This window comes from Lemur catta, chromosome 1 (genome assembly GCF_020740605.2).
Source record: "Lemur catta isolate mLemCat1 chromosome 1, mLemCat1.pri, whole genome shotgun sequence".
Classification (NCBI taxonomy): domain Eukaryota; kingdom Metazoa; phylum Chordata; class Mammalia; order Primates; family Lemuridae; genus Lemur; species Lemur catta.
In genome coordinates, this window is record NC_059128.1 from 95,503,292 (window position 1) to 95,524,253 (window position 20,962).

A 20,962-nucleotide genomic window follows, 5' to 3' on the forward strand; every position below is an offset into this window, starting at 1 on the left:
GGCCAGCATTACATATAAATACAGAGGGAGACATCATAAATTAAACATTAACAAATTGAATGCAATAATATTTTTAAAAATACAATATTGCCCCATTCCTTAAATGGAGTGTGAACACTGACTTCAAAGACTAGAGGATGGAAGGGAGGGAAAAAGGTAACATCACAGTGGAGAAAGCTGACAAGCACTAGCTGAGGCATGTGAGCAATGTCATCGTCAGCAGTGATAAGTCATGCTGACGTGTACGCCCTTGATGAGGGGATGAAAATGGCAGTTTACCTCTGTGGTATTCCTCAGAAACAATCACCGCAGTCTAACAAGGAGAAAAACGTCAGACAAATTCCAACAGAGAGGCATTCTACAAAGTACCTGACCAGTATTCTTCAAAACTATCAAGGGCATCAAAACAAGGTAAGTCTGAGAAACTGTCGCAGCCCAGAGGAGCCTAAGGAGACATGAAAACTAAATATAATGTCGTGTCCTGGATGGGATTCTGGAACAGATAAAGGACATTAGGTAAAAACTAAGGAAATCTCAATAAACCAGGGACTACTGATACATTAATTATAATCAATGTACCATATTACCAATAAGATGTTAATAATAGGGGCACCTGGGTGTGGGGTATATGGGAGCTCTGCATTATCTTTACATTTTTTCTATAAGTTTAGAATTTTTCTAAAAAATAAAGTCCATTAAAAAAATACCTAATTGACTAGGCACAGTGGCTCACACCTGTAATCCCAGCACTTTGGGAGGCTGAGGCAGGAAGATCGCTTGAGCCCAGGAGTTCAAGGCTGCAGTGAGCTAGGATTTCACCACTGCACTCCAGCCTGGGCAACAGAGCGAGATCCTCTCTCTCTGAGGGGGGGCCGGGGGAAAGGGTAAGACTTGGAAAGGAAAAAAAAGTTCTCAGTCTCAGATGATAGGCTCTCTGCATAGAATATCCAAGAGCATCTGCTGACAATCTATTAGAACTAAACAGTTTAAGGTTGCTGAATGCAAGAGCAATGCAGTGCTGAATGCAAGAACTCAACTGCTTTACTAGATGCCAATAATAATTATAAATTGTAATTTAAAAAAATCTATACTTGTCACAAAACTATAAGATATTAGGATTAAAGTAAATCTAACAAAAAATCTTAATGGTAAAATTAAAAAACTATGTACATATTTTAGAGACAGGGTCTCACCATGTTGTCCAGGCTGGTCTTGAACTACTGGCCTCAAGCCATCCTCCCCCCTCGGCCTCTCAAAGTGCTGGGATTAGAGGCTTTGGGCCACGGCGCCCATCCTATGAAGCTATATTGAAATACATAAAGCAGACCTCAATAAAGGGGAAGGTTTACAATACAATATTCATGAATATATATTATATATTATAATATAAAAAAATTGATTCAAATCCCAAAAAAGTTTTCCTTTTGAAGTTAAGTACATTTTTTATTAAATATCAGTGTTCATTAAAATGTCTTAAGTAACTCTTTAGCTGCATAGAAGTGGGAGTGTGGCCACACAGTGGAGGGAGCAACCACACTTTGGGTCCAGAAGTCCTTGAGGTTCCATGACTTTCTCTGGAGTCTGGAATAGCTGAAACTCCAACACCATCCTTACACTCATTCCTTACTCTCACTCCCTCCTTAGTGACCACTGCCCAGGTGCAGCAGAGCAAAGACCAGAAGGGGAATTTCCTCTAAAACCCAGAAGCAAAGAAACACTCTCCAAAGACGCAATCTTAGCAAAAGGTGAGAGGGCGCAAGGGTGTTCAGAGAATCACCCCTGCCCTTATTATAATATTATTTTTAGAGTGGTGGCTTCCCATCCCACTGGTCTTTTTAAAAATACCTTTAAAACTTTTAAGTATATCTCACACACTTGATATATTCTGTATGCATGGTTCAAAGAAAAGTAATAAAACCCTGATGTGTCCCTTCAAGTTTAAGGCTATTGCCAACACCATTGAAACCCTCTGTGGGCCCTTTTCCCTAGTCACACCCCTCACTCCACGGTGCCACTATCCGGAATTTGTATTAACCATTCCTTTGCCATTTAATGTCCCTCCCTGCCCCAACTATTAGAAACCTCGTTTACTTAAATCATACTCAAAGTCCCAATGTACAAAAAGATAAAATCAGAATCTGAGTAACCAGGACGGAGTTTAAATCCCAGGCAGCAAGGCCTCCACTTCGCCCCCTAAAGGTAGCCCTAAGAGCACAGTGAATACTAAGGCATTTCCGGAGTCCAAAGGATGATGATTCAGGTTGATTTGCATACCCATAACACACTGCAAACAGTACAATAGTTTTCATGGAAAAACAAATTTCTATATTATTCGTGTTTCCTAAGGATGAGAATTTTTATTTGCAGCATTTTTTTGTATAAACTTCCGTGGCAGTAAGTCTTGGGATGCATAGATACCATCAGTGTACAGGGAGTTGCTGTTACCCGAGACATGAGTAGCAGCAGCAAGGAAGCATACTCTGGTTTCTCTTCAGATCGTATAAATCTTTCGCCTTTTACTAAAGATTTCCGTGGAGAGGAACAATTCTGAGTTTTATGCCAATTTTTTGAGGCCTTGTTCTGGCAAGGCTACACATAATGGTTAAAATAGCAGATGTGACTGACTGTAAATAAGTGGTGGTTTGTTGTATTGTTCTGATGGAAGTGGTTTTTTTTTTTGTTTTTAACATTGGCTTATTCTTTCTGGGTGGTATCTGGGGGCTAGTTTTATCATATCATGGTCTGCTTTCTAAGCTGTGTGGTTTGGTTTATTTTCTAGTGTTTTGAGTTATGCAGATTGTGTTTGTTTCTCTATTCTTGGCTTTTATGTAAATGTGGTTAATATACAGCAGGCATGGCTTCAGGTCTTTTGTTCGTAGCTATTCTGAAGATTCATGCTTTTTTTTTTTTTTTTTGCTGCCTATAGTTGTAGTCGGCTGGTTTTCATTGCAGCACTGTCAAGTACAAAGATGGAAATTTTAACTTTGTAGAAGCCACATTAAATAAATAAAAGGAAACTGGTGAAATTGGCTTTAATAATGTATTTAATCCAAAATGCTATCATTTGTATATGTAGTTAATATAAATAATTATTGAGATGTTTCATTTTTGTTCATACTGTAGTTGCTTTGATACGATTTGTTTATTTAGAGATGGGGTCACGTTCTGTGGCCCAGTCTGGAGTACATTGGTGTGATTATAGCTCACTGCAGCCTTCAATTCCTGGGCTCAAGTGATCCTCCTGCCTGAGCTTCCCGAGTAGCTGGGATAGGACTATAGGCACGCGCTACCACGCCGGGCTAAGACCTTATTTAATAAGAAGCAATGCACTATTCTTATTAGCTCTTTCCTTTCTAGGAGGCATTATTTGTGGGAGTCACTGCTCTGTTCCAGTTTATTTTCTTCGCTTTGTATGAATCTTTAGCTTTTATGCTATTTATTGGGGAAAGTTTTTAACTTTTCTGCAGCTAAAAGGTTCTGAATATTTAGTGCCCTTACCAAAGGTCCTGTGGGTAACCAGACTCTAGGACGTTGTCAGCACACACATCCCTGCCCATTCCTGGCTGCAATCCCTTCTCTGGCCCATTAGGGCAAGACACTAACCTGACTTTGGTGGTAATCATTTTCTCACTTTCCTTTTCTTTTTATGTTGCATTCGTAAACCAACGAATCTAATTTCTTTCATTGGCCAAAATGCAGTCATATGCTGTTATTTTGTTCCTGCTTTTTTCACTCAACATTCTGTTTTGTTTAAAGCAACTTGTCAAGCAATATAGTAAAGAATATGTGTCAATGTTTTATTTCAATTTACTGCAAGGGAAAAGACCTCTAGGAGACCAATTCAAGAATTCACTTCTTGGTTAGGACATTTTATAGAAAAAATACTAGTTACATAGTTATTGTTGGATTAGATACACAGTAAATGAATGGTTAAAAGTCACTAACCAATCATCTTTTTTTTTTTTCTTTTTTTTGAGACAGAGTCTCACTCTATTGCCCGGGCTAGAGTGCCATGGCATCAGCCTAGCTCACAGCAACCTCAGACTCCTGCGATCCTCCTGCCTCAGCCTCCTGAGTAGCTGGGATTACAGGCATGCGCCACCATGCTCAGCTAATTTTCTCTCTCTCTCTCTCTCTCTCTCTCCATATATATATATATATATATATATATTTTTTTTTTTTAGTTGGCCAGATAATTTCTTTCTATTTTTAGTAGAGACGGGGGTCTTACTCTTGCTCAGGCTGGTCTCAAACTCCTGACCTCACTCAAGCAATCCTCCTGCCTCGGCCTCCCAGAGTGCTAGGATTACAGGCGTGAGCCACCGAGCCCAGCCCCAAATGATTACGTATTTAATGTGACGTAACAAGCTGGGCACGGTGGCTCATGCCTGTAATCCTAGCACCTTGGGAGACTGCAGGCGGGAGGATCCCTTGAGGCCAGAAGTTGAAGGCTAGCCTGAGCAACATAGTGGGACCCTATCTCTACAAAAAAAAAAAAAAAATTTAATTAGGCACTGCGGTGATGAGTGTTTGTGGTCATTGATATGGGGGAGGATTTCTTTTTTTTTTTTTTTTTGAGACAGAGTCTCACTTTATTGCCCGGGCTAGAGTGAGTGCCGTGGCGTCAGCCTAGCTCACAGCAACCTCACACTCCTGGGCTTAAGCGATCCTACTGCCTCAGCCTCCCGAGTAGCTGGGACTACAGACATGCGCCACCATGCTCGGCTAATTTTTTTTATGTATATATATTTTTAGTTGGCCAGATAATTTCTTTCTATTTTTAGTAGAGACGGGGTCTCGCTCTTGCTCAGGCTGGTCTCGAACTCCTGAGCTCAAACGATCCGCCCGCCTCGGCCTTCCAGAGTGCTAGGATTACAGGCGTGAGCCACCGCGCCCGGCCAAGGGGGAGGATTTCTTGAGCCCAGGAGTTCCAGGTTGCACTGAGCTATGACTGAGCCACTCTACCCCAGCCTGGGAGACAAAAAAAAAAATTGAGGTAACAGTCAATATTTACAATGCGCATGGTATTCATCCTTTGCATCTATTTAAACTTATGATATCGTAAATTGTCGCAAGAAATGTGTAGATACGATCTTTAAAAATGTGTGCAAGGATTTAATGGGAACAAGACATTTGTTTGACTCCGTGACCGTAACAGGTGGGCCTTGTGGCCAGTACTGAGGACTAAGGAAAGCAGTACCCTCTTGTGGCCATCATAGGCGCTGCAGCAGAAATAAGCAAGGAGTCCCAGAAAGGAGGTAAATCTTAGAGACCCGGTCTACCTTCCCCCTCAAGGAGAGTGTCCACTGCAAAGTTTGAAAGGGTTGGGTGTTGTATCTATGTGAGCAAACCTGCCTCTTGTAGCTGTGGCCCCTGAGATTCGGCCACAACAAAGAGGAACCAAAGAACAATCTACAAGAACAGGCAAGAATGATTTAACATTAATCTCTTATTGTAGGTCATCACTATGAGATTAGAACAAAACCATTTGATAATCCCATGAATACAGAAAATGTATTTTCTAAACTCAAACACCCATTCTTTTTATAGTTGGGAGGGAGAACAGCCTCTCTCTGTCGCCCCAGCTGGAGTGCAGTGGCATCATCATAGCTTACTGCAACCTCAAACTCCTGGGCTCAAGGGATATTCCTGCCTCACCCTCCAGAGTAGCTGGGACCACAGGCACTCGCTAGAATGCCTGGCTAATTTTTTGTAGATACTGGGGGTGGGGGCATCTTGCTATGTTGCTCAGGCTGGTCTGGAACTCCTGGCCTCAAGCAATCGATCCTCCAACCAGGACTCCCAAAGTGCTGGGATTACAGGCATGAGCTACCATGCCCAGCCTCCATTCATTTTTTATATACAGTATATATGTATTTTAAATATATATTTATATATTTTAATCTTATAATAGAAATAGAAGGGAATCTGCTTAATCTGATGAAAGATACCAACCAAAAATCTCCATCAAACACCACACAACAGAAAGTGTTGTAAACTTTCCCTTTAGAGTCCAGAAGAAGAAAAGAATGACACTATCACTACTTCCATTCGGTTTGTACTCCAGGTCCTTCTCAGGAAAGTAAAATAAGAAAGCAGGGGGCGGAGAAGGTACAAGGACTGGAAAAAGAAAAACAAAATTATCATTATTCTCAGTCCATACGATTATCTTCATGGAAGATCCAAAAGGATCTGCCCACATGTGGCTATTGAGCATTTGAAATATCAACTGAGATGTACTGTGAGTGTAAAATACACACTAGATTTTGAAGACTTTGTATTTTAAAAAGTAAGTAATTTTTATGTTGATTATTAAAATAATATTTTGGATATATTTGGTTAAATAAAATATATTAAGTAAGTATAATTAATTTTAAAATAATAAAAACAAAATATCTATTAATAAAATATAATTAATTTTACCTGTTTAGTTTTACTTTATTAATGTGACTACTAGGAAATTTTAAATTACATATGTGGCTCACATTATATTTACATTGTACAGTGATGATTTAGATAATCCTTTAGAATTAAAACTACAGTTCAGCAAAGTTGTTGGATACAAAACTGATAATATAGAAATAAATTGCATTTTTAGACAAATAGTAAATCATTCGAATTATTAATATAATAATCAATTAAATATTAACCTATCACTTATAACAGCAGCAAATACTCCTTGGATATTAGGTACAAATATACAAAAAGACCTTTATGGATTCAATTATGTGGCTTTATAGAAAGATGTAAATAAATAAAAGATACAAATGGAAGGATATATCAAGGTCATAGACTGCTAGACCTGGTATCATAAAGATGGGAAATTCTTCCCAATATAATCTATAAACTCAAAGCAATTTCAATCAGAAATTCCAACAGAGGTTTTTATTTTCCATATTTTTTGGTTTCTAGGTAATTTCTTGAATTAAATATTAGCATGAATTGTTGCTGGAAATGGAAGTGCAGGCCACACCACAAGCAATGGAACTGATCTAGCCACACATTTACAATCAGGGGTGAGTGCACACTTTGGATTCAGAAGCCCTGGAAACTCCCTGTCTGTCTGGAGTCTGGCATGGGTAAAAACACATTAACCTTCTTTGTGGTTCTCTAACCAGTGAAAGCTGCCCAAGACCTTTTGAGAGCAAAGGCCAGAAGATTAACGTCCCCTAAAACCTAGGAGTGTAGAAACACTCTCTCTCAAGTCTCACGGGGAGAAAGCTCAAAGTATTCAGAGACCCACCCGTTTCCTGGCCCCTTAGCCCCTTAGCCCCTCGCTAAGACCTGTGAGGTGTAGCTATTTTCACATGGTGGGAACTTTGTATCTCCTTGGGTCTCTTTAACTTTCCATTACATTGTGAAATATAGCAAGCATGCAAAAGTATCAAAACAGATGTGTGTGTGGATGAACCTTGCAAACATGCCAAGTGAAAGAAGCCAGTACAAAACGCCACTTGTTACATGCTTCCGTTTATATGAAATGTCCAGGATAGGCCCGTTAGAGACGGAAAGTAGATTAGTGGTTGCCAGAGGCTGGGGGGTCGGGGAGACAGGAACTAACTACTGATAGGTACTGAGTTCCTTTTTCCTTGGGCTGGGGTGTGTGTGTGCCAAAAATGTTCTAAAATTAGATAGTGGTGATGATTGCACAGCTCTGCGGATATACTAAAAACCACTGAATTGTGCACTTTAAATGGGTGAACTGCATGGCTTTTAAATTATATCCAATAAATCTATTTTTGAAATGTATTAGATAAATTTAAATCACATTGTCAAATATAATTGACTTGCTAGCAAAGGAACCAGCAAAGTGTGTGTGGGGGGGGGTTCAATTCAGAGGAGGTGTGAACGTTGGGATGCGGCATGTTTGCACCGACAGGTGGAAAATCACAGAGCCGGTTCCCTTCCCCAGGGCTGCGCAGAGGGCACGTGCGTTGGGGAAGAGCGTGCAGGCCGGTCGGGGAGCGCCGCGGGGGGGAGGACAGCACATTTCAAATGCATGGGCTGGGGACACAGGTCTGATTTCATCCCCAACGGTGGTATCTGGCCGGGCAGAGGCAGGAGACCTGGAACTGTTCACAAAAGCTCCAATTTAAACAGGACATTGCCAGGAATTCTCAAACGGCAGACTAAAAATGCAGAATATTCCAGAATGTCTGTTCTGGAGTGCACGGTTAACAACATAACACCCATGTGCCCACCGTGCAGTTTAAGAAAAACGAAATTTCAAACTTTTAAAACAAATTCCTGTGTGGCCTTTCCCAGTCACACCCCTCACTCCCCGCCGACGTGAGGAACCACTGTCCTGAATTATGTGTCAATCATTTATTTACCGATTTTTTATTTTTCAACTTAATAGCAGTCTTTCTTTTTTTTTAGAAGAAATGAAACTCAGACGTAGGAACATATAAAACAGATATTAATAACACCCGAGTCTGACCTGATCGGCCTTTACACCGCCACTAGCCGCTGCGCCCCCTGACGGTGGCACAGAGGCACTGCGTGAACACGCCGACTTTCCCGGAGCGGGAGGGCGACTCAGCCTATTTACATACCCACAGTGCACTGCGGAAAGTACACGTTTAAAACGGCAAAAATAAAAATTTTATTCCAAGCATATTTGGTGAAAATTGGATTTTCTTTACAAAATAATATGAAATTTCTTTGTTGGGTGCAGAATCTTGTCATGAACTAGCCACCATCAATGTACTAGGAGTTTTTGTTACCCGAGGTGTGAGTTAGGTAGTTCAGAAAGCATACTCTGGTTTCTCTTCAGATCGCATAAATCTTTCGCCTTTTACTAAAGATTTCCGTGGAGAGGAACAACTCTGAGTCTTAAACCAATTTTTTGAGGCCTTGTCTTGGCAAGGCTACTTTTATGTGTTCAAAAGTAGATTTTGTGTTAGTTGTTTAGTATTTGTTTTAAATGAAACTACAGGTTAGTGACATTGGTGATACTATTTTCAAAGGTAAACCGCAAAGAGTAATTGAGACGTGTAGCGGTTATCGTGGGGTTTTTAAAGGTTTTTGTTGCTTTGTTTTCTTAGTGGTTGTAATAGCTATTAACGCAAATCCTCAATTCTGGAAATTTTAAGTATTAGTTTTTGGTAGTTATTTGGAGTGATTTCATTTTCACAGTTTGTGGTTTTTCTTTTTGTGTTTGGGTTGTATCTTGGTGGCTGATCTTAATTTGTCTTATTTATTTTGGTTTTTTTAAGTTGTATTATTGTTTTTTTGAGATAGGCTAGGGTGCAGTGGCGTCATCATAGCTCACTGCAGTCTCAAACTCCTGCGCTCAAGTTAGCCTCCTGCCTCAGCCTCCTAAAGTGCTAGGATTGAAGGCGTGAGCCACTGCACCCAGGCTGGTCTTAATTTTAGTGTCAGGTTGATCTGGTTGTTGTTTGTTTTTGGTTGTGATTTGTTCTTTTATGTGTTTTGTTTAATAATTCCCTACTCCAAGTTATTAAATTCAATATCTTTTTAAGTTATGTCTTTCATATTTAAGTCCTTAATTCATCTGGAACTTAATTTTTGTGTGTAGTGTGAAGTGTGGATCCATTTTTATTTTCCACCATAATGATTGGCAATCATCTAGCACTACGTATTGATTGAAAGGTAGCTCCTTTTCCCACCAATCTGCGATGACAACTTTGACATATATCAACTTTCCTTATATGCATGCCAATGTTTCTGGGCTCCCTATTCTATTCCCTGGGTCTGTCTATCCCTGAGCTAATATTGAATGTCCTAATTACTATGGGTTTATATTAAGGCTTGAAATTTGGTAGATGTCATTCCTCTATTTGGTTTTTCAGGAGTAACTTGGCTATCCTTTCTTCTTCCAAAAATGTTTAGTGTTGCCCTGTTGAGTTACATGAAAATCCCTATTGCATCTAAATTAAATCTGTAGATAAATTAGGAAGGTTGAATCTTTATCTTTATCTTTAGCAAATAGTACCTTCGTGCTGACAACCGGGACCACTCAGTGACGGTGCCTCACTTGAGGCAGGAAGGCAGCCCCAGACATGCACTTCTCTCAGCCTCCTCAGAACCCAAATCAGGGCCGGGCGCGGTGGCTCACGCCTGAGCAAGAGCGAGACCTCGTCTCTACTAAAAAAATAGAAAGAAATTAGCTGGACAACTAAAAATATATATTAAAAAAATTAGCCGGGCATGGTGGCGCATGCCTGTAGTCCCAGCTACTCGGGAGGCTGAGGCAGTAGGATCGCTTGAGCCCAGGAGTTTGAGGTTGCTGTGAGCTAGGCTGACGCCACGGCACTCACTCTAGCCTGGGCAACAGAGCAAGACTCTGTCAAAAAAAAAAAAAAAAAAAGAACCCAAATCAGCAGCAGTTCAAGGGACGTCACCTTACAGCCCAGAACCACACCCCTGGCTCCCCAGGGTTCCCACACCAGCCAGAGCAGGTTGCCTGTCCTTTCAAAGGCCTGGTCCTAAGATCCCTTTCCCATCCGGCCTTTCTAGGGGCAGCCCCACGATGTTCTCCAGAACACGCATGAATTCTAACTACACCCCCTTTCCAGGACAATTAAGTTGTCTAAGTGAAGCCCCTTTATTTCCACAAAGGTAAATTGCCTCCTGAGGTGACCCTTTGTTTTGATGAGGAGAACACACCACTCAAGTTCAGTCTCCCCCAGGGCTCCTGCTATACTTCCATCCTTCCTTCATCCCACAAACTTTCCCAAAACTTTCATCAAAGACACAGTCGATTCTTTTCTCATGAACCCCACATATTGAGAGCTTTGCCCACTGCATTTATCAAGTGAGGATTTATTCGGTTCTCATTTATAATCAATCAAAAGCGTATTTGGCCACCAGCTAGAGTTCTTGTCTTTGGCACACCCAAGGAGGAGAACCCCACGTGACAGTCAGGTGTGGAGAGGGCACAGCCGGGGACATGTGGGAGCAGCTCCTGGCTCCCTGACACCTTCTCCAGGTGCTAAGGGTCTTCAGCCCCAGCCTGGGCACCATTGCCGGACCTGGCACTGGGCTCGTGGTAAGAGTGGGAAAGTGGGTGGGGACGTGTGGGTTCTTGCCCCAGCTCTGCTGCTGACTTGCTAGGTGACCCCCTGCAATAGTGAATCTAGAACCCGCTCTGGGGCTTGGTCTCCCCAGAGTGCCAGGGAGTTAGATAATCTCCAAATGTCCCCCCAGGCTCTGACATTTTATCATGCTAAAGTCTGGGCTCAGGGGAGTGGAGATAAGAGTGTGACAGAAACAAACCCTCAGCCCGAGATAAGAACTGCCCCTGCCTTCAGTTACACAGGATCCCCTGGGCCTGGCTGCCACACTGCCCCCGTGGGGATGAGAGCAGCAGCGGGGCCAGAGCAGGGCTGCAAGGTCCTAGAGACACCAAGATGGCCAGGCTGGACATGCTGGCACATGTCCCCCCCCAGACACACACATGTGCACACACGCTCACGCACCCTCGTCACCCCTCCGCTCTAGGTCGCCACCGCCATTCTCGGCTTCTGTCTGTGAGGCTGCGTGTGGGGCGTCCTGCTGGCCCCTCTGGGGGCTGGGCCCGTGGGCCGCAGGCAGCAGGTGGGGGCTGCAGGGCTTCCTCTGCAAACCTGCTGCCTGGGTCTCCACTGCTGGTCCCCATGTGCTAATACTTCTCGAACCTTAATCATCCTCCACCATCTGCCATAAATCCCGGAGACAGAGGTGGGCATCGAAGGGGTGCTTGTCACTGACGGGTGGGAGAAGGGGAGAGTGGAAGTGAGATGGACGGGTGGACAGACAGCAGGTTGGTGACTGGAGCTGACTCAGTATGGGCCTCCATGGCAAGAAGTGACACACACATCTGTATCCCAGCACTTCCCAGCAAGCCTGGCCCTGCCCTGGCTCAAGAAATGTTTCTTGAAAGGATGAACCGATGCATGACTAGATAGACAAGGGGTTGGAGTGGAGCGGTGGATAGATGGATACAGGGGGAAGGTGAGAGGACAGAAAGGGCAGGTGAGGGAGGTAGGGAAATGAACACAGAGGGAGGGGGAGGCAGGGAGTGAGGGGGAGATGGATAAACAGAGGTGAGGGGGACGGGATGGCTGGGTTTCCCGTTTATACCTTAATTAAAAAGGGGTTGACAGACCAACACTTTAGAGTCTGGTGAGAACATTCAATTGTGGACATGACATTTCTTTTCCTTCCCATTTCCTCTTGAGATGACATCTGTGAGTGAAAGCTGTCCTTATGATGCTGTCACCCTGGGCAACCTCTCTTTGAGACTCAATTTTCCTATCTGGAAGTTGGGCCTTCCCTTCCCTCGTGGAGTCATTGAGATATTCAAGTGAAATAACAGAACAAGATAGCTTTAATGTAGGCATAGCACCCCACCGTGGGTAGAGGACGAATGACCACATTAAAGCTGAAACAGCCGGGCGTGGTGGCCGGTGCCTGTAGTCCCACCTACTCTGGAGGCTGAGGTGGGGGCATTGCTTGAAGCCAGGAGTACGGGGCTGTCGTGCGCTATGCTGATGGGTGTCTACACTGAGTTGGGCATCGGTATGGTGACCTCACGCACAGTAGGGGACCACCAGGTTGCCTAAGATGGGGTGACCCAGCCCAGGCTGGAAACAGAGCAGGTCAAAACTCCCGTGCCGATCAGCAGTGGGATGACATTGTGAACAGCCACTGCACTCCAGCCTGGGCCACACAGCGAGACCCTGTCTGTTAAGGGAAAAAAAAAAAAAAAAAGCTAGGCCGAGGCGGGAGAATCACTTGAGGCCAGGAGTTTGAGATCAGCCTGAGCAAGAGCAAGACCCATCACTACTAAAAATGGAAAAAATTAGCCGGGCATGGTGGCGCATGCCTGTAGCCCAGCTACTCAGGAGGCTGAGGCAGAAGGATTGCTTGAGCCTAGGAGTTTGAAGTTGCTGTGAGCTATGATGACACCACTGTACTCCAGCCTGGGTGACAGAGCAAGACTTTGTCTCAAAAAAACAAAAAAAGCTGAAAGCATGGTCCAGCGGTCAGCACCCGATCCTGGAGACACAGCCTGACTCTAATCCCAGCATCTCCACCTCCCAGCTGTGTGATTCTGAGCAAGCGATTGTAGAGGGTGGGGGCAAGAATGAGAAAAATCCAGTATATGCTGGAGTTGGGGAGAGAGAAAAGAGAGGCTTAGAGGTGAAGGCAGAGACATGAGCTGATAGGCAGAGAGACGGGTAAGGAGAATAATAAGGACTCTTTAGTGTGACATGCAATGTAATCCATCCTTTGTTGAATCTTCCAGGCTATTCAGCAAAGACTTAAATAGCTTCTCAATTCAATTTTGGATGCTGGACTTTTCTTTCAAATGTTAAACTGAGATTGACCACAAGGCAGAATTTTGTTTGGGTTGCAATAATTTTTTTTTTGAGACAGGGTCTCGCCCTGTTGCCCAGGCTAGAGTGCAGTGGTGCCATCATAGCTCACTGCTGCATCGGAACTCCTGTGCTCAAGCCTCCCGAGTAGCTGGGACTAAAGGCGAGCACCACCACACCTGGGCAGTTTTTAAATTTTTGGTAGGGACAGGATCTCACTATATTGCCCAGGCTGCTCTCGAACTCCTGGGCTTAAACGATCCTTCCACTTCAGCCTCCCAAAATGCTGGGATTATAGGTGTGAGCCTGTCAGGTCCGGCCTCTTGGCAGATGGTTGTCCTGGTTCTTTGGCTGCTTGTTTGGAAAATTCACAAACAGGGCCGGTGGGACGGAGCGACCACAGACAGGAAACAATTCCACACAAACAGCTTGTATTGCAGAAAAGGGAGCTATACAAAGTGAGAGTGTGTTCCGGAGAGGAACGGGTCAGTCTCCACGAGAGAAGAAAGACGTTGAGGGCTCCCAGGTGGTTTCCTCTTATTGGGCTGGTCCAGGGGCGGGCTCACGGGGGTGTGGGATGTTGCCAGGTGATTGCTATACATGATTGACAGGTATTCTTATAACGGAGCTGCAGCTCCGCAGGTGTGTGTGCCTCAAACCTCATGTTCTACTCTTGGTGGTTGACAGCTGAGCTGCATTCTCCTGCAGTCCCTTCCCAGGCTTCTCCGCCCCTAGGAACTGCCCTCCTGGCCTGTATCTGCCACCTGCAGATTTGGTCCCTGCCTAACAAGCCACCACACCCACATTTTGGGTTACAGTTTATCTGACAAATATTTATGGAGAAGCCTCTATGCTGGGCCCTGGGCTGGGCCCTGGACACACAGGGGCAGTAAGAGCTCTGAATAAATGAGGTAGAGACAGAGGGTTGTGGAAGCAGAGAGGAGGGAGCAATTGGTTCTTCCTAAGAGACTCACGAAGGCCACGTGGGGGCAAGGAAGTGGGTGTGGTGGGCCTTGACACAACCTAGGAATGTTCCAGGGAGAAGGATTGGGAAATGCATCTCAGGCTGTGATGGCTGGATTTCCTCCCAAGGGTTTTGGTTGCCATCTGTGGGCATCAAAGCGTCCCAAAGACCGTGTTCCTCCCATGGCTAATATACGAAGGAGCTGATTCACACTTCTCTTCTTCCCCCCGTGCTGGGGAAGCCTCCAGGAAGCGAGAACACGTGCTGGCCTTGGAGCTGAAAATCCTGGGTCCCTCACCAAACACAGCACAGGGTGGTGTCACGGGCCCCCAGAGGTGGTGCGCTAAAGGGGACACAGCATTGCTTCTCAACTGTTTATGCCCAAAATATCTGACTCTTTTACTCGTCAGGGGGAAATGTGGGACAAATCCACACTGTGGGTCACTCTGCAGGACGACTGGCCTTGTCCCTTTAGAAATGTCAATGTCATAGAAAATTAGAAAGGTTGGGGCTGCTCCGGAGCAGGGGAGAGAAAAGAGAAAGAGACACGACAACCAAGACAGTATGTGAGTCTGGGCTGGATCTTGGGAAACACAGCTGAGGAGGACATTGTTGGATAACTGGGGACATGTGAAAATGGACTATATGTTAGATAACAGTATTGGATCTTTTCTTTCTTTTTTATTGATGGAAAGAAAACATTTATGATGTTTCCCTGGGGTAGGAGGCTGCAGGGGGAGGGTGGGAACCCGTTATTTTAAAAGCATAAAAAAGGCTTGGGTTTCAACCCCGGCCCTTCTACCTCCTACCTGTGACACCTGGAACCAGTTCTGATGCCACTCAGAGTTTCACCATCAGGGGAAGTGGGGATGACAGCGGTGCCCGTCTAGGGTGCTGTTGAGGACTGACAGAGAGATCAAGCCCATGGCCAGTTGGTTAATTGTCACGACAGCCAGTAAGGAAGGCTTAGTGGGGACCTGGCCGTGGTGGCAGCATCAGCAGAGTCCCTCTGGGAACAGCCCCCTTTTTGTGGGCGATGCAGACGTCGGGGGGCCTACACCCCCTTGCTACCCTCCACCTCTCCCACCCCAGCCCCATTTCCCAGCTGGCTCCAGAGTAGGTGCTCCCAGCCCAAGGGAGCAGCCTGGAAACCCGGCTGAGATCTCCTTTGTTGGTTTCCAGTAAATTAAAATTTATCTCTCGGGGAGGAAATGAGGGGTCGGGTTTTTTTTGTGGTTTTTTTTTTTTTCCCGTCTTCTTAATGGGCCCTGATGAAGGAAATGAATGCAGGGAAGGGATCAGAAATACGATCCACTGCTTGCCTGCACGGAAAGGTCGGGGGGCTCCCTGTGCCCTTAGAAGGGCGGCTGGGCACAGTATGTTTTATTATATAATTAACCTTGACCCTTTTGGGTTCAAAGAGAGAGGTTAGTTGGAAATAAATCAATAGTCTGGTCTGGTCACTTCAAAGGCTATAGAACCCGCTGGAAAATTTCATGTTGGTTCAGTGTGTAAATTGAAATAGGGTGTGCAATTCTTTTTGAAAGGCGGGAGGGGAGTTTAGGTCTGAAATTGAAATTAATTGTGCACACACTTCCTTTAACCAGGCAATCAGGAGTCTTTATTGCGTATCTTGTGGGGGCCTGGGGGGTGGCCAGGAGAAAGCATGTGACCTCCGAGTGACCACCCGGGCCAGGCTCTAGGACAATAGGCATCTCTTCGAGCCCAGGGAGCACCTTGGTCCCATAGCCATGCACAGTCCCTTATTGCCCACGTCCGGAAGTCTTATGATCGCCGAACCATCACAGCACATAGCATTTATTGAGTGCTTACTTCGCACCAGGTGCCGAGGATTTTCCAGTTATTTTCTCATTTGAGCCTCATAACAACCCAATTAGATAAGTACCACTATTATCTCTGTTACCGAGGAGGAAACTGAGCTTCAGGACGGGCTGAGTGTGCAGAGCCTCGCCGAGGTCTCCAGTCTGTTTCAATGCCATGGCCCGAGGAATGACAGTAAGACCCCAGAAAGAGTTGCAAATTACCCAAACTTTACAGTCTTCTGTCCTTTTCCCTGAAGTTGTTAGATGGTAAATGGAGCCGGGGCTGGTTTCTCTTCAAGTCTCTCTTGGCTTCCTCTTTAGTTCACCTTTCATCTCTTTCTCTCCATCTTTCCCTTCCTCTTTTTTTTCCTTCCCTCTTTCTCTCCATCTTTCCCTTCCTCTTTTTTTTCCTTCCCTCTTTCCCTCCCTCCTTCCCTCCCTCCCTCTTTCCTTCCTGATTTCTTGCTTTCTTTTCACAAACATTCACTGAGAATTTAGTGCTACTACTGGCAGCACTGGTGGGTCATAAAGAGATAAGAAAGACACAGTACCTGTCCTTAGAAAACTCGATGCTGAGTTCTCAGGGTGGAGTGACGTGCATACATGCCCTGCACGAGGTGCTGCGGAAGGAAACGGTACTGCAGGGGAGAGGGCGAGGGGGAGAGGCGGTTCTCGCTGGAGAGGCCTGGGGAAGACAGCAGGAGGAGGCCTGTTTGGAAGGATCTAGAAAGAAGAGATGGCAAGGGGTATTGTTCCAGGCTGAAGGAACAGCTTGCAGAAAGGCCCAGAGGCACCCTCCGCATGGCATATTTGGGAGACACCAGGAGCCCAGCTTGGAGGGTGGGACTTGATGACAGGAGTGGAAAACTGGGCTGTGCTCTGATTGACAATAATAGTACCAACAACAGCAAGCACAGTCTACGTGTGGACTCACTTACCTCTCACAGCAGCCTATGAAGCAGGTACTATCCTTACAGCGGACGCAGGGGAAAACAGTGACACCAGAGATAGAGGACATCCACCAGGTCACACAGCTGAGCAGGGGTTACAGACCCTGGGCTACACCATCTCTTGTGAGGGGACCTTGAATGCCAGCCCAAAGGCATTGGGCTGCCCTGAGAGCAATGGGAGCTATGGTAGGTTCCTGATCTAACCTGCATTTCAGGACATACCCAGCCTCTTCAACCCTCCTTCTAGGTTAATTGCTGTGTTCAGCTAGACACAAGTGGGGACCAGGGACCAGGCCAGTCCCTTGGCTGTAATCCTCATTTATTCCACAGGGTGGCAGCAAAGCCCCCTCACTGCCCTCTCAGGAGCACAGGGCTTCCAGACTGGGGCTGCTGCTCCAGGGAGGCCAGGCCAGGTGCAGGCAGCCCTTCCTACTCACTGCTCACTTCCTTCCTTATCCTGCTCCCCTACCCTTTCACTCCTTCCCCGCCACACACTCAGGGTTGCCCTGCCCACCACAGTTTCTCTGCCTATTACGGTGGGATCATTTGAATACTTAAACTGCGCACCTCACTTAACACAAACTCAATGCATCCTCTCAACCTCATTTTTAATGACAGCTCCATCAGGATATAACTTATATATTGTATGATTCCTCATTTAGGTGTACAATTCAGTGGTTTTTAGTACATTCACAGAGTTGTGCAACTGTTGCTACAATTTTAGAATTTTTTTTTTTAAGACACAGGGTCTTGCTTTCACCCAGACTAGAGTGTAGTGGTGCAATCATAGCTCACAGCAACCTCAAACTCCTGGGCTCAAGGGATCCTCCTGCCTCAGTCTCCCGAGTAGCTGGGACTATAGGTATGTGCTATGACACCTGGCTAATTTTTGTTTTTGTACTTTTTGTAGAGACAGGGTCTTGCTATGTTGCCCAGGCTGGTCTCAAACTCCTAGCCTCAAGCAATCCTCCCACCTCAGCCTCTCAAAGTGTTGGGATTGCAGGTGTGAGCCACTGAGCCCAGCCTTTGTATTTCCTTGATGGTGCCATTTGAAACACAACAGCTTTTAATTTTGAGACGTTCAATTTATCTATTTTTTCTTTTATTGTTTACACTTTTGGTGTCGTATCAAAGAAACTATTGCCTAATCCAAGGTCACAAAAATGCACGTCTAGGTTTTCTTTGTTTTGTCTGTGTTTTAGCTTTTACATGCAGGATTTTGATTCATTTTGAGTTGATTTTTCCATGTGTGAGTAAGGGGTCCAAATTCATTTCTTTGCATGTGAATATCCAGTTGTCCCAGCACCATTTGTTGAAAAGACTATTCTTTCTCTATTGAATTGTCTTGGCAGCCTTGTCAAAAATCAATTGACCATGAATGTGGTAGTTTATTTCTGGACTCTTAATGCTATTTTATTGATATATGTGTCCATCCATATGCCAGTTCCACACTGTTTTAATTATTGTAGCTTTGTAGTAAGTCTGAAAATCAGGAAGTGTGAATCTTTGTTCTTTGTTCTCAAGACTGTTGTGGCTATTGGCGTCTCTTGCATTTCCATATGAATTTTAGAATCAGTTTGTCAATTTCTGCAAAGAAGCCAGCTGCATCAACAACCCTTTGAGGTAGGGGAATATTATCCCTATGTTACAGATGAGGAAACTGAGGCCTACAGAAGTTAAATCACTTGCTCGTGGTTATACGATTAGGAACTGGCAGCCAGGGTCTTAAACCGCATCAGTTGGACTCCGCTGTTCACACCCTGGGCCAAGGCCACAGCCTTCTCAGCTCCAGGGGACGCCCTGCTTCTCACTAGCAGATGGTGAGCAGTGGCAAAGGGCTGAAGGCATCTGGCCAACTGAGCCACCAACTGGAGCTAGAGAAGATCCCCCTATAAGGTGACACCTGAGCTGGGCACGGCAGAGGAATCCTCACCATTCTCTGCTCCTCCTGAGGCCCTGGTTCTCCCCTCCCCAGCCTCAGCCCCAGTAACTGGGGACTTGGTGGCAATGGGAGAGATGATCCCCAGCTTCCAGGTACAAAACTCCCCTGTTGCTTAACACAAGACTGTACCATACCAGCCAGGAACTAGAGCAAAGAGTTCTTTCTTTGTAGCTTTGTGACAGTGTCCCCAGTCCTCCAGCTAGATGTCCTGTTCTTGCAAGCGTTCATTCAGCAGTTACCAAGTGAGTGCTATCTGGAGCCAGAGGCCCAGAGATGAGAAGAAACTGTGGGGAGCAGAGTCCCGCCGGGATGTAGGCATTTTGGAGTGATAGCTAGGCCAGACCCTGCCTTGTGGCAGTGGCACGTGGTGCACCATGACCAGCAGGCCACCTGTGTGTGCCCTTGGGAGCTCAGGGTCCAGCGTGCATCCCTCTGGAGCCCAAGGAGCAAAGCCCTTCCCTTCCCGGCCAGCCGGGCTCCTCCTTAGCCCTCCCTTCAGCCTGCTGTTCTCCCCACTCCCTCCCTGCTCCAGAGGAGCAACAGAGCCCCCAATCTGTCCCCACAATGCCTCTAAGGAAGCAGGCCTAGGTGTCCCCTGCCCTGGATCTAGCTTGAATCCAGAGTTCAAGGCAGCCCCATTGGCACTCCTGCTGGCTTGCCCTGTTTCCAGCCTGGATTCCAGCCCATCCTCAGCTGCAGGCTCCCCCACTGCCCTGCCCCCACTCTGCAGGGGCTCAGGGGCCATATTCACACCAGGCCTCTCCCTTGGCTCTGGGCTCTGGACCAGGCCAGTACTGAGGGCCTGACGGTGGCACTGCTGGCTGAGTGCAGAGGGCCCCTGGCTCTGCCTCCCACTTCCCTGTGACCTGCAGACACTTGTGCCCCTCATGGGCCCTCTGTTGCCTCATGTGTCTCAGGAGGGGTCAGCGGTCCCCTCCAGTTCTGCCAGTCGGGGTCTGCCATCCAGATTGGGGGGCCTCGGGCTTGCACCAGCTACTCTAGGCCCTCAGCCCTCATGCGTGAGAAGAAGGCAGCAGGGAAGCCCCTTTCCGGTGTTCACAGAGGCCTGGTCCCCCCTCATGTGGCCTTAGAACTGGACCCCAAGGGTGAGCTTCACAAATAATAGGGATGAGACCCTGAAACCCGGCCTGGTGCAGGAGTTGGGAGCACTCTGTCTCCTGCAGCCCACCGGCACCCCCAGGGCCCCTGGGTGAGCTTTCCTGCTCCCAGCTCACGCTCGCTCCCCAGCTGTCCCTCCCGTGGTCGTGGTCGTGATCCCGTGGTGGTTTTCAAACATAACCACACATTCTTTAACTCTCCTCTCAACCAAAGGTGGAATCAAATTCTCCCTAGAATTCCTTGAATATGGCTGGCCTTAGTGACTTGCTTCTAATGAATAAAATATAGCAGAAGTGATGCTGTGTCACCAAGTCAGAAGCAATGGTGTGGTTTCTACCTGGCTCTCTCAGGACACTTGTCCTTGGAACCCAGCCCCCCATGCTATGAGGAAGCCCAGGCCACATGGAGAGGCCGCGTGCCAGCATCAGCCACCAGACATGGAGTGAGGTGGCCTTCAGGGGACTCCAGCCCCGGGCTTCAGGCTGCCCCAGCGGGTGTCCAGTGGGGCAGAGACAGCTGTCCCCACTGAGCCCTGCCCAAACTGCAGGTTTGTGAGCAAAATCAATGTCGTGTTAAACCACCAAGGTTTGGGGTGTTTGTTACAGAGCGTTAGGTGACTGGCACAGGTTGTGGCCCTGGCTGCTGATTTCTGCCCAAAGATGGTTTGTGTAGGGGGAAATGTGAGGAGGTTCTTCGGCCTGAGGCCTCTGGGCTGAGATCTCAGGACCCAGACTCCAGCCAGGCCACTCAGTTTTGACACCTATTTCTGCTAACCTTCCTAATTGTCATCTGCCTTAGCCCAGCTCAGAGCCTTGTGGTGGTGAGGACAGGCCCTGTCT

At 46.3% G+C, this 20,962-nt stretch overlaps 1 long non-coding RNA gene and 2 other non-coding genes across 3 annotated transcripts; all 3 read left to right on the forward strand.

The window, feature by feature from the left end:
* The first annotated feature begins 387 nt into the window (after nt 1–387).
* On the forward strand, nt 388–8,499 carry LOC123631438. Its single transcript, XR_006733161.1, has 3 exons — nt 388–411; nt 6,913–7,016; nt 8,380–8,499. It is a non-coding gene; the product is annotated as an uncharacterized LOC123631438 (long non-coding RNA).
* LOC123631053 lies at nt 2,476–2,591 on the forward strand. The gene has a single exon (XR_006732933.1). It is a non-coding gene; the product is annotated as a U5 spliceosomal RNA (small nuclear RNA).
* A 257-nt stretch (nt 8,500–8,756) lies between the features above and the next one.
* LOC123631052 lies at nt 8,757–8,872 on the forward strand. The gene has a single exon (XR_006732932.1). It is a non-coding gene; the product is annotated as a U5 spliceosomal RNA (small nuclear RNA).
* The last annotated feature ends 12,090 nt before the right edge of the window (nt 8,873–20,962 follow it).